At 34.8% G+C, this 13431-nt stretch overlaps 1 protein-coding gene across 1 annotated transcript in view; it reads right to left on the bottom strand.

Annotated features, from left to right (window-relative positions):
- jar (Myosin heavy chain 95F jaguar) overlaps positions 1-13431 on the bottom strand; it is a 517008-nt gene that overhangs the window by 487308 nt on the left and 16269 nt on the right. The gene's annotated exons all lie outside the window — the stretch shown is intronic.

The raw sequence follows: 13431 nt of genomic DNA, 5'->3' as shown, positions 1-13431 counted from the left end.
AAAGTGCCGGCCTGGTTGGCTGAGTGGATACGCTCTCCACTCGTTTGTGGAGAGTATCCCTCTTGGCTGGAGAGTGTATCTGCTCTCCAACGAAGAGGCTGCTGATTCGAATCCTGCATAGGCATGGATGTTTGTGACTGTCTTCCACCTTCATACATTCATTCACCCCAGTATAGATACACTCTCCCAATATGGACTGAGTCACCATGGGAGTAGCAGACCCAAAACCTCCCTTAATGGGAGAGGCCTTCACTCTGCAGTGGGTAGAAAAATAGGCTGTTCATCATCATAATATAAAAAGTAAGAATAAAAAGAAATAAAAAGAATAGAAAGTATTATTGCATTCAAAGATGACAAAATTTAAAAATAATATGAGCTATAAAAACAAACTCCAGTGAAGATGACTAGCCAGCAGTATAAATGGCATATGTAAAACATACACAAAAAAAATTAGTAAAAAAAAAAAAAAACATTAGCAGCCAACTCAACTGAACTTTTTTTTTTTTTTTTGCAAAAAAGGAGCCACAATTTTATCTCATTATTTCATTATTGCAATTGCAATCTCTGTCAAATATGAAGAAAATAAACCCATTCTTCCTTCTTTATTACTGATTTACGCACATGTAGAATCCATACTTTACTATGCAGGCATTCAAAAACAGAATAGGGTGGTTAATTTAATTCAACAGAATAGGGTGGTTAATCCTTATTCCTTATTATATTTGACTAACTATCTCCCGTGTGGTGACCAGGAATTAGAATAGTCCCAATGTGAGTTCATACACATCGTAAAAGGTTATCAAATGAACACCCTGTGTCTGGGGGTATAGCCAGACCACCCTACTTCCAGGGGTCATAAATATGGGGGCCTGGTCCTCCAAGTTGGGGGTTGGGCTTGGTGCTGACAACTCAAATCTGTAAGGAAAAAACCTTGTTAAGAAACCCAAAGAAGTAAAAGCCAGACTGATTAAAGGAAAAAGACTTGCTAAACGAATTAAGGATATAATTATTAGAACTTGGAATATTTTATCATTATATGGATAAAAAGCCTTGATGATGCTCCTGGATGAACTTAAACCCTACAATATAGATATCATCTGCTTACAGGAAATAAGATGGAAAGGGGAAAGTATTATTGAAAAAAAAGACTGTACAATACTTCATAGCTGCCAAAAAAAAAGGAACATAAGTTATGAGTAGGCTTTATTGTTGACAAGAGGGATAAACACCTTGTTTTAAACTTCAAAGCAATAAGTGAAAGATTTTGTTGGTTAAGAATAAGAGAGAAATTTTTTAACTATAATATCATTAATATACATGCACCTACTGAAGAAAAAGATGAAAATGAAAAAGATAGTTTTTATGATGCTCTGGCCAAATTATATGATAAACGCTCACGACATGAGACAAAAATCATCATTGGAGATGAAAATGCACGAATAGGAAAAGAAAATGAATACTATCCTATTACAGGTATGAATGGACTACATAATATAACCAATGATAACAGAGAATGACTTATTAATTTTGCTGCCTCTAGAAATATGGTAATAGGATCCACTTTGTTCAAACATAAAAATATACACCTGGAGCTCATCATCAAATTCCTGACATGTACCCTCAAGGGGTGTACAGATATGATAGTACTACATGAAAAATTTACATCATGACTAACTTCCTATCTACAATTTTCCTCCAAATTAATCTGTTACCTGTCAAGCCTCCAACATTTGTCATATCTTATATTTTTTATCTTCTGAGGCACTTTTTACTGTATCAATCCACCTATATCATGGTCTTCCTCTGGGTCTTCTAATCTAATCTAATCTTTCCTCTTTCATTCTGTTTAAGTGACCATTCCACCTGAGATTAAAGTACAAAAATTTGACTGTAACAAACTGAAGGAGTCTAAAATTGCATCTGAATATGCAAATAAGCTACATGAATATTTGAAGAATTCTGACTTAAATGAACAGTCAACCACTGAAGACTTCTTGCCTAGTAACTGGGATTAAGGAGTCAGCACAATAGATATTAGGTACAAAAGAAAATAAAAAGGAAGTAGATAACTGGTATGATGAGGAATGTACAGTAGCTACAGAAGAAAAGAATAATTGTTATATCAGGATGCATCACAAGAATTTTACAAGAGCTGCTCTTGACGAGTATTGTGTATTGTGACGAGTATCGAATATTGACGAGAAACAAGAAAAAAAAAGCTCTTCCATCTTATGGTTTATGTAATAAACCATAAGATGGAAGAGCTGCAGCATTTAAGAACTAAGAATAAGTCAAGATGTTTTATGGAGAGATAAATAAAACTAGAAAAGAATTTAAGCCAAGGCTGACAATATGCAGGAATGAGAATGGTGATATAATATAATAAATGATAAAGAAAATATATTGCTCAAATGGCAGAAACATTTTAAAAATCTATAATAAATTTAGTTTAATCCTTTATCCAAGTGTAAGCAAACAAAGTTTGTGCCTGAAAATATCTTCAGGGCTGAGGGTAAGATGGTGCAACACCAGGCAACTCCGAGCAAAGGTGGACCAAGCTCTCATCACTCCTCGTCTCAGTATCTCCCATAATGCAAGGCACATCTCCTTGCAGACATGTATACTGCTATGCATTAAGGGAAGGGCCACTATCCAGACCTGTTTCGACCTTTATTGAGGTCTCGTCAATAGGAGGCAGACCCAAACATGGAGATACTAAGGCAGAAGCAATAGGAGAGGTCATATTTACCTATACAAGTTGCCAACAGGTGTACCACCTTATTATTGAATTACTCTGGATTTAGAGAAAGATGTTGAAAGTTTATTTTGCACTGGGTTAGACTATAATAAATTTAGTTTAATCCTTTATCCAAGTGTAAGCAAACAAGGTTTGCGCATGAAAATATCTTCAGGACTGAGGTAAGATGGTGCAACACCAGGCAACTCCAAGCAAAGGTGGACCAAGCTCTCATCACTTCTTGTCTCAGTATCTCTCATAATGCAAAGCACATCTCTTTGCAGACATGTATACTGCTATGCATTAAGGGAAGGGCCACTACCCAGACCGGTTTCAACCTTTATTGAGGTCTCGTCAGTGGGAGGCAGACCCAAACATGGAGATACTAAGACAGGCAGAAGCAATAGGAGAGGTCATATTTACCTGCGATACTGAGACAAGGAGTGATGAGAGCTTGATCCACCTTTGCTCAGAGGCAGACCCAAACATGGAGATACTAAGACAGGCAGAAGCAATAGGAGAGGTCATATTTACCTGCGATACTGAGACAAGGAGTGATGAGAGCTTGATCCACCTTTGCTCGGAGTTGCACCACCTTACCTCAGTCCTGAAGATATTTTCAGGCGTAAACTTTGTTTGCTTACACTTGGATAAAGGATTAAACTAAATTTATTATAGTCTGACCAAGTGCAAAATAAACTTCCAACATTTTAAAAATCTTTTATCTACAGAAACAATCTTACATAATAGTAGCAATGAATATCACCATTATAACCAAATGCCTGCCTTGGAGGAAGTACAAGTAGCAGTGCCTAAATTAAAGAATAGTAAAGCTCCCAGATCCAATAATCTGCAGGCAGAACTATTAAACAAGGAGGAAGAGAATGCCTCAAACAAATTCATGAGTTAATGGCTCATATATGGTTGAATGAAATTCTTCCAAAAGACTGGTCTACCAGTGTCATATGTCCAATATTAAAAAAAGGAGACCCCTTAGAATGTGATAATTACAGAGGGATTAATCTTTTAAATACAATATATAAAGTCTTCTCTAATATCTTATATTGTAAAATGTTGCTCTATTTTTGTATTGTAAACTTTAATTTATATATTTATATAATTTATTTCTACTTTATATCATTATTTCTACTTTATTATGTTACGTTCGGTTGGGCCTTGGTAATATCTTATTTATATCTTACTTATTGTCTATCCTTACTAACTTCTTACTCCATCTTGCGTGTCTCCTTAGTGACTTACTCTTTCGTACAAAATTCTATTCTATCCACCTTTCGCACTACTAGTCATATGCCTAATAATACTGGAAAATTTGTTTGTTCAGACTGCGCCACCAGTATTCCTTTCTAGGCATAAGACTCAGTAATATGGCCGGCAGATTTCTTTCTTTCTCTCTCTCTCTCTCTAGCATTAATTCCTTCAAATAAAATAGCATAAACAGTCGTGGTTTACATGCACTTAAATTATGCCTTTAATACCTTATTGGTTTCCCGCTCTCAGGTCAGAGTTTATTTAGGAACAGTGCATTGAAATTCAAAAGATCAGGCAGCATTCTGTTGACATATAGTTAAAAAAACACATTTATTTACACTAATACAAAAGTACATCAATTAAATGATAGGGAGGTTACTCTCTCCACCTATCCGTTAAGATTTAGCATTACAAAACTTCCCTTTGCAATTCTAAACAAACTATACAGCATAAATATTAATTTATTTCTCTGCTTATTGAAAAAACAATTCTAATCTATTCATAAAGAAATTAATTTATCATGCTAAGTTATCTCACAATTGTGTTCCAATTACTAACAAACCGAAAGGCTTTCTTATAGACACTGCTTATTCCTAGTACCTTATATCTTATCAGTCCATCTAAATTATTTCTCCTAGATTACCTAAAAGAAACATAGAACAAAAATGGAACAAATTCACATATGCTCTGACATCTGGGTCACACACTCATTCAAGGTTCTGCTCTAGAGTTCTCAATCTTTTTCTCTGTCTTAGGCCTTAGATTTCTTTCTGCAGTGTCTCTTCACCTGGGTCTCATCAAGGATTGTTGGCAGGGTTTCGGAATGCTGATCTTCGGCACTCGTGGGCTCGGACGAGAGGGTCCAATATGTGGAGCTTATGAACTCTCGTTCAGATGGCAATGAATTCTTCTCCAGGTGCAGAAGTCTGCTTCTCCGTGGACCGGCGTCCTTTACTTCTCTGCCTCTCTCCGACTTCTGGCAGGTATCCCAGCCATATAGTCGTGTCCTCTATTTTAGACTGCCGATCTCAATATTCGTGTGGACAGACTTATGTGTTCGTCGCACATGTTGTTTATTATTTTAACGGTATAATAGAACACAGAAACTAAGTAAATAATTAATTTATTAACTTGATGCTGATATTTCGCTGGTATTATAACCAGCATCTTCAGAGCACAAAAACACTGTTTGTCACAATACGCGAGACTAAAACAACATGGTGTATTTCAACAAAATTGTAGCAGCAACACAAAGACTAGAGTCCTGATTTTGGCGCCCTCTATCTGAAAAAAAAAAAAAAAAAAAAAAAACGCTATCATATATTACTAGAGTCCTAGAAAAGTGCTAGTTTTTTCTTAATATGACTGTCTCCCAGATCTTCGGCAAGTTAATACAGCCATATTTGTTGAGATTTGGAGTGTGTTTTAGGGCTTCTGTCGCCTCTAAGAACAATCTCTCTGATTTATATGGGTTTCTGTGTAGTACTTTTGTGTTTTTCCAGTTGATCCTGTGTGCAGGGGTATCCAGAGCATGCTCTGGATACCCCTGAATCTTCGGCAAGTTAATACAGCCATATTTCTTGAGATTTGGAGTGTGTTTTAGGGCTTCTGTCGCCTCTAAGAACAATCTCTCTGATTTATATGGGTTTCTGTGTAGTACTTTTGTGTTTTTCCAGTTGATCCTGTGTGCAGGGGTATCCAGAGCAATTTTGTTGAAATACACCATGTTGTTTTAGTCTCGCGTATTGTGACAAACAGTGTTTTTGTGCTCTGAAGATGCTGGTTATAACACCAGCGAAATATCAGCATCAACTTAATAAATTAATTATTTACTTAGTTTCTGTGTTCTATTATACCGTTAAAATAATAAACAACACGATCTCGATATTCTCAACACCTTTTTATTTCTCCATCTCTGCGACCTTTCACGAAGGGCTGAGACTCCCCGAAGAATTTGGCACGACTCCTTGATCTGATATTAAAGCCGACCATTTCTTTGTTATATCAAGCACACTTCTAAAATCCGATTTGTCAGGCAGCGGAACCTTGTTTGATCCACACTGACCCTTTTAAGAATGACCTTGAAGGTGGGCATACACAGAGTTTTAAACAAAGGTTTCCAAAGCACTTAGTTAAAACAATAAGATACAGTTTCCAGTGACACAGCATTTACTCTTGTTGTTACTAATTTTAAATATTCTTTGTTTACTACATTTGGGCAGGTTACTTTCCCATCGGAATATATACATTCTTTATACAAGGTTTATTTTTACAACACAAAACTTTTGAGATGTGACCTCTGTAAAAATCGATGTAACGCGCTTGTAAAATTCTAAGCTACATTGAATTTTACAATATAATAGGCTGTCCAAACACACTGAAAAAGAAATAGGAAGCCATCAATGAGGATTTTGACCAAACAGGTCAACAACTGAGCAAATATTCACACTACAACAAATACTGCAAAAAACAAGTGAATACAATATAACTACCCATCATTTATTTATAGACTTTAAATCTTGCACAGGCAACAGTTATTTTTGGCAACGATGGAATTGAACATCCCAACTAAAACTAATTCAATTAGTCTAGATGACAATGAAATCCACTATACATCATATTAAAATTCAGTCTGATTTGTCCAAAGAATTTGAAACAACAAATGGTCTAAGACAAGGAGATGTATTAGCTTGCGTGTTGCTTAACACAGCATTAGAGAGGGCTTTAAGGGACTCCAGAACAGAGAGAACAAATACAATTTATCAGTCCAGGTCTTGGCATAAGCTGATGACATCGATATTATTGCTAGAATGCAGAATGCCTTGGTAGAGGCATTCATCTCCCTGGAAAACTCAGCAAAAAGAATGGGTCTAAAGATTAATGGAAAAAAATACTAAATACATGGTTTCGAGCCCCAATACTAATAACTTGAATTTATTAAGTTATTTTTATCTAAAAAATTGGAAATTATAAATTTGAACATGTGGAAAACTTTATATATTTAGGTTCCATGATCAGTCATGATGATGATACAAGCCTTGAAATTAGAAAAATATCTGTAGCAAAGAGATGTTATCATGGACTTTTAAGACATATAAAAGCAAGACTATTAACTCTCCAAAGTAAAATTAGGATTTATAAAACCATAATTCGACCTGTACTAGTGTACGTGTATTATATCTGTAGCAAACAGATGTTATCATGGACTTTTAAGACATATAAAAGCAAGACTTAACTCTCCAAAGTAAAATTAGAATTTATAAAACCATAATTTGACCTGTATTAGTGTACGCATCAGAATAAAGCATGAACATAGAGTATATAAGAAGATTAAGTATTTTTGAAAGAAAAATACTATGAACTATATATGGACCAGCTAAGGTGAATAATGAATGGAGAATAAGGTATAATAATGAACTGTATGATTTGTTTAGGAAACCAGATATTATTATAAAAATATTCTAATTATTATTATTTTTAATGATATAAAATATTATAAAAACATTCATAAAAATGGCCGCCTGCAATACGCTGGACATTTAATAAGAATGGAAGACCTAAGTCCAGTAAAGAGTCTTTCTCTCTAATCCAGAGGGGTAATACATCTAGAGGAAGACCAATAACTAGAGGATAATGTGACAGAAGATGCCAAAGATATTGGGAAACGTAATTGGATGATTAAGGCAAAAAATATAGAAGAGTGGCAGAAGCTTCTGAGGATGATGATTTGACTAACTACATCAGATCATACCATAAACCCACAAACACTGGAAATTACTTTATTTCACTTCTTATCCTTATTATATAAAAGGATCTGTGATATTAACACAATTCATTAATACATACAAGTAATCATCCTCAACCACTGTCTTAAATCTGTCCCAAGAAATCATCTGACTTAAAGATATATTCCATTTTCAGAAATATCCCTAGCAGCTAATAGACTATGCTATTCATCTGACCCAAAATCCTGTACCCTCATCCCAAAATGAAAAATTACAGACTCATACATCTTAAAATTCCCATAAGCAATCCCTCGATTAATGCGCCTAATGGGTTCTTTAAAACAGGCGCATTAATCAAAAATGCACTAATTGAATATAATAACCTATGGGAAAAAGTATAATTTGTTCCTCAAATTTCTTTTTTGAACCTTAATTTTTTTTAAAATAATCAGGGTATATCTCAGGGCCTAGTTAAAGGAAAACCATTAAGCTGAAAGACAATAAAACATATTCAGAATATAAATTTATTATTCTACTTCTTAACAAAGAATTGAGCTAACGTACTTTGGTGGGCATTCTGTTTCTTTTTTTCATATTGCTGACGACATGGCCCTATTGCCTATTTTACTACTTTTGCAAATTTTACTACTTCTCTCTTTATCAGGACCAGTCCCTAATCATTGCTGCTTAAAAACTTCGACTATACAAAAAATATTTTCAAATTGTTCCTATGAAATCTCTTTGGGCTTGTGAGTGATTCAATTTTCTTCATATTCTTCAGCATCTTCCTGCCATGCATCAAAATTTAGCAGATAGATCACTCAGTTTCTCAGAATGAAGTTTAATTAACTATTTAATTAAATTAATTCATTTCAAAAGCCTCTGAAATCATTTGCACAATGTTGAAGATTGTGCTTCCAAACTTAATAAAGTCAGTGCTTAGCAGGATCTGTTTTTGGTTACAATCTTCGATCCATGTAGACAGAAGTCTCTCTAATTCAATCATTATAATACTTTGATTTCGAGTGCATGCATGATGTACTTGAAGCAGTCTTACCTTTCTCTTTGTATTCAGCAGCTTTGCTTAAAATTGTTCATATAAATTTTGGCGGTAATGGAACAGTGTACATGGAAATAGTGTAGTATGCCATTAAAAAATAACTTTGTAAAATGTTTTAAATCAGTAACTAAATTATTTCATCCTGGTGAGTGATTTTTTAAAATAGTTAGCCATAAAAAATACATTGATAGAAAATTTTTAAAATATATAATATTTATTTTTGAGATGTATATAGGCGCTCTAATCGAATTTGGGTATAGAAAAAAAAATGACGCACTAATCGGAGGCACATTAAACAAGGGATTGCTGTAATTATCATTAATATCAGACCTCTATAGAATCAAAAGACTCATTGTGGGATGTATATGGTGTCACAAACCAAACTCACAGCTCATCAAACTGTGCTTTAAACTCATTCAATATGTTTACATTCATCATACCATCACACAACACATTCCACTCACCAGCTATTCTCCATGCAAAGACCCTGCTCTTTACCATCTTACTCATGCCCTCTTTATAAAGTTTCTGGTTATGTCTTCTTGTTTTACCTCTCATCTTCCATTACATGAAAAATTTCTTTCACAATTAACTCCGTAACAACTCCCACCACACTAACTTAAATATTTCAATTATATCCCATCTCCTCCTTCTATATGTGAGGCTTTGTAAATTGCATTCCATCAATCTGTTTTCATACTTCACATTCCAAGGACCAGCTAATACCTTAGTCGATCTTCTCTGGATTTCTAATATAAAATCATCATGAAAAACCAGGTAACTAAATTTGTGCACAATAATCCATTGAAGCCTAATTAAGGCCTTACTCAACAGAACCAAAATCTCTTTATCACTGCACATTAACATCCTCCACATCATTTGCATTAATCCAATCTGATGACTTCACAACTTGTTCAATATAACTCCTAAACCACAGGAACTTGTCCACTACCACTCCCACCTCAATCTCCTTCAAAATTTCCCCACCAACTGTATACTTTGAATCCCATTGTTGCCTACTAAATGTCAGAACAGTCCATTTTGTAATACTCAGCTGACAGTTCCACTCACTTGTCCACTCACACAATCTATTCAAGTCCTTCTGTAAGACCACATCTTCTTGACTCTTCATCATTCTTCCCAATTTTGCATCACTTGCAAACAGCTGCATATCTCCAGTTAAATCTTATATATAATCAGTGATGAGCTATGGAAATTTTAACAAAGGGCTCGCATTGTTGAGAGAAAAAAAGAAAAAGAAAAAAAAAAAAGCCGTATTTCACACAAAACGTTTATTAATACAGCTTGTGTACAAATTCCAATCAAAAAGTATTAGAGGACAATCCACCTCTAAAGGCTATCATTTTTAAACAAATATTTCATGATCTAAACATGAAATATTTGCACACAATCAACTGTGTTAAATTATCTTACATAAGAAAAACATTTTTTAACTATCAAAATATAATAAGAATGAAATCTTTTATAATCTTTTATAAAACATCTGATTAACTACTGGTTTTACCACACGATTGGCTACCAGAAGGGAGAAGGGTAAAGATAGTGCATGCGCTTATTTTATTTTTAAACTTGGGCACATTCGTTATAGAGGAGTTGAAACAATAATTCCAAATAATGTATATACTGCCGAATAGACTAAAATAAAAAAAGTAAACAAGAGGCTTGCAAATTTGAGAAAAATTTAACAAAGGGCTCGTGCGAGCCCCTTACAGCTCACCACTGTATATAATCCAATATGATTAATATACAAATTAAACAACAATGGCCTCAAAATGGATTCCTGCAGCACACCATTAGTAGTAATTTGTAACTTGGGATACCACACTTAATACACAACTTGCTGATACCTATCTGATAGTCTCACCTATCCAACTAACTAGTATGCAACCCCATCTGTTCCAATTTAGTTACCAAACTGATGCGTAGCCATCTATCAAAAGCCTTTGCAAAATCTAAATACCTCTATATATCCATCTCTAATTACTTCCCATTAGCTAAACCATGGAGATAATCACAGAAAATGCTGTTTTTATCAAAACACTTCTATATCCTAGCTCTCTCCGACACTTTAACCACAACTCTAGTTATAGAGATTGACCTATAATTTGTGGCTTCAGCCTTATCACCACCTTTGTTCACCTTCGTTCCATCCCTTTGGGACTTATGTGTGGAACGATTCTTTTTAAACAGGCAAGCCAAGGATGATGATGCTAATTCCCTTAAGACATGTGGTGATATGTCATAAAGTCCTATTGCCTTAATGACATCAAGTTTGCTTAATTCTTCATATACTACTTCCTCTTCTCCCATTTCCTTTACACTATAGCTTATTATTATTAGTTACTGAAATGGGTTGGCTAAGAAGATTACTTGGAGTATCTCTGCTGGATCGACTAAGAAACGAAGACATAAGGAAACGACTAAAACAAGAAATAACAATAATAGACAAAATCCAAGAAAGAAGACTGCGATGGTTTGGCCATGTGACCAGAATGGGAACAGAAAGACTACCATCTAAATACAACGATGGAAGGTAAAAGATCCAAAGGACGGCCTAGAATTAGATGGATAGACAAAATAAAAGAGGACCTGAAAACCAAATCACAACAAACGACACCAAACCGGACAGAATTGTTCGGACTCCCCGAGACAGACAGAAGTGGAAAGAGTTCATTCGGCCTCATCATCATCCACACAGATGATGGAAGAAAGAAGAAGATAGCTTCTTATGATTTACCACTAATGAGGGAAAAAAGCACCCTAATGAACTGTTCACCGAGCATCTTGACTATGTGCAGCAGTTACCAATCTACTACTTCCAATCGATTAACATTGCATTGCCATAATCATGCTTCCTTCTATTTGCAACACACTGAAAACATTCTCTAGTATTTTTCTGGACCTGATTAGCTGATTTCTGTTCATACTGCACTTCTGCTGTCCATACCAGCTGAGTCACCTTCCTGGCCTGTTCTCTATACCCTTTGCACAACTGATTATTAGTGTCATTCACCTTGTGCTGCCTCCACAATGCCTACTTCCAGATAATCCATTTGACATCTACCTTATTCAGCCTTCGAAATACATTCACACACTGATGCTGTTAAATATCTCTTGGTCAGTGCCCAAGGAGCATTTAACTACTTCCTACTTAATTCCTCTTTCCAAGCTATAGCTCTAAAGCTGTTTCCTAAGCCTTTCGTAATTACTGGCCTTTATTAGCCATATATATCGCTAGCTATCATCAAATTCATGTGTGTGTGAGCGTGCGTGTACCAAGCGCGTGGTGTGTTCTCTGCTGGGGCTGGATACTGATATTATAATAGTACTACATGAAAAAATTCCCTCATTACTAACTTTCTATGAACAATTTTCATCCAAATAAATCTATTATTTGTCAAGACTCCAATATTCTTGGATCATATATTTCTCTTATTTCTATTTTCTAAGACATTTCTTACTATATCAATCCACCAAGATCTTTGTCTTTCACCAGGTCTTTTCCGAGCCATCGTGGCTACAAACACCTATTCTGCTTATCCCTTCCTCTCCATTCTGTTTACTAAGTATACCCTCCAACTGGTTCTATTCACATAGTTTAGAATGCTAACAGTTTCAAATTCCTTCATAATATATTTATTTTTCATAATATATATATTTTATAATATATATATAAATATATATATTTATTTATTTCGTGATCAGGAAGTGGTAGAGAGGATTCAGCAATTAGTGAGTAAGCTGGTGACAGATCTGTGGAATGTTCCCTATGGATAGGTTGAGTGTGTGGGTTAGAAAGTTAGTTGATAGGTGGAAAAGAGGGAACATAATAGAAACTTAAGATATCAAAGGCGTTTTATAAAATTGATGGAAAATAAATTTTTCAATATATAACAAATATAGAACTAATGGTCATCCATTGAAGTTGTGTAAGAATGTGGTAAAGATGTGTGGACTAGATTTTTTGCATGGAGGGTATTGAATGAGTGGAATGGATTGCCAGAATTGGTCTGAGTATCCTGACAGTGAATAACTTAAGGAGAAGTATGATAGGATTTGTGTGTATAAAAGTTATTTGGGTCTCCCAAGATGACTTTAGACTCCATGGAAATACTATATAATAATAACAATAATAATCTATTGTTAAGATGACCCAAGATGACCATATACAGTCTGCCAGATTTTTGGAAAATTTATACAACCATATTTGTTGATGTTTGGGGAATATTTAAAAGTTGCAGCTGATTCTAAAAACAGTCTCTCTGATTTGTAATGGCTTCTGTGTAACAATTCTGTTTTCTTCCATCTAATTCTGTGTGGAGGTAAGTCTAAAGCATGGTCTGCTAGGTTCTGACTTGCTGTAAGATGGTGTCAAATACATTTCTTATGTTCTTTGAGGAAGACGTCAGCAGATCCAACTGTTTGTCCATAGTGAGCTGGGTGACAAGTACAGGGCTCTTCATATACTCCTGGATGTGATAAAGGAAAGAGTTTCACTGGTATAAAGCCAGCAAAATATCAAGTACTAAGCAAATAAATATATTATTTATTTTCTTATTAGCATCTTGTGTTATTTTACTCACTATATCATAATGAATATAAATAAGGCTTCCCATACA

This window comes from Typopeltis vanoorti, chromosome 7 (genome assembly GCF_054136105.1).
Source record: "Typopeltis vanoorti isolate ZY-2024b chromosome 7, IOZ_Tvanoo_1.0, whole genome shotgun sequence".
Taxonomy (NCBI): Eukaryota; Metazoa; Arthropoda; class Arachnida; order Uropygi; family Thelyphonidae; genus Typopeltis; species Typopeltis vanoorti.
Note: the sequence above shows the minus strand (reverse complement) of the source record. Positions and strands in the feature narration are given on the sequence as shown.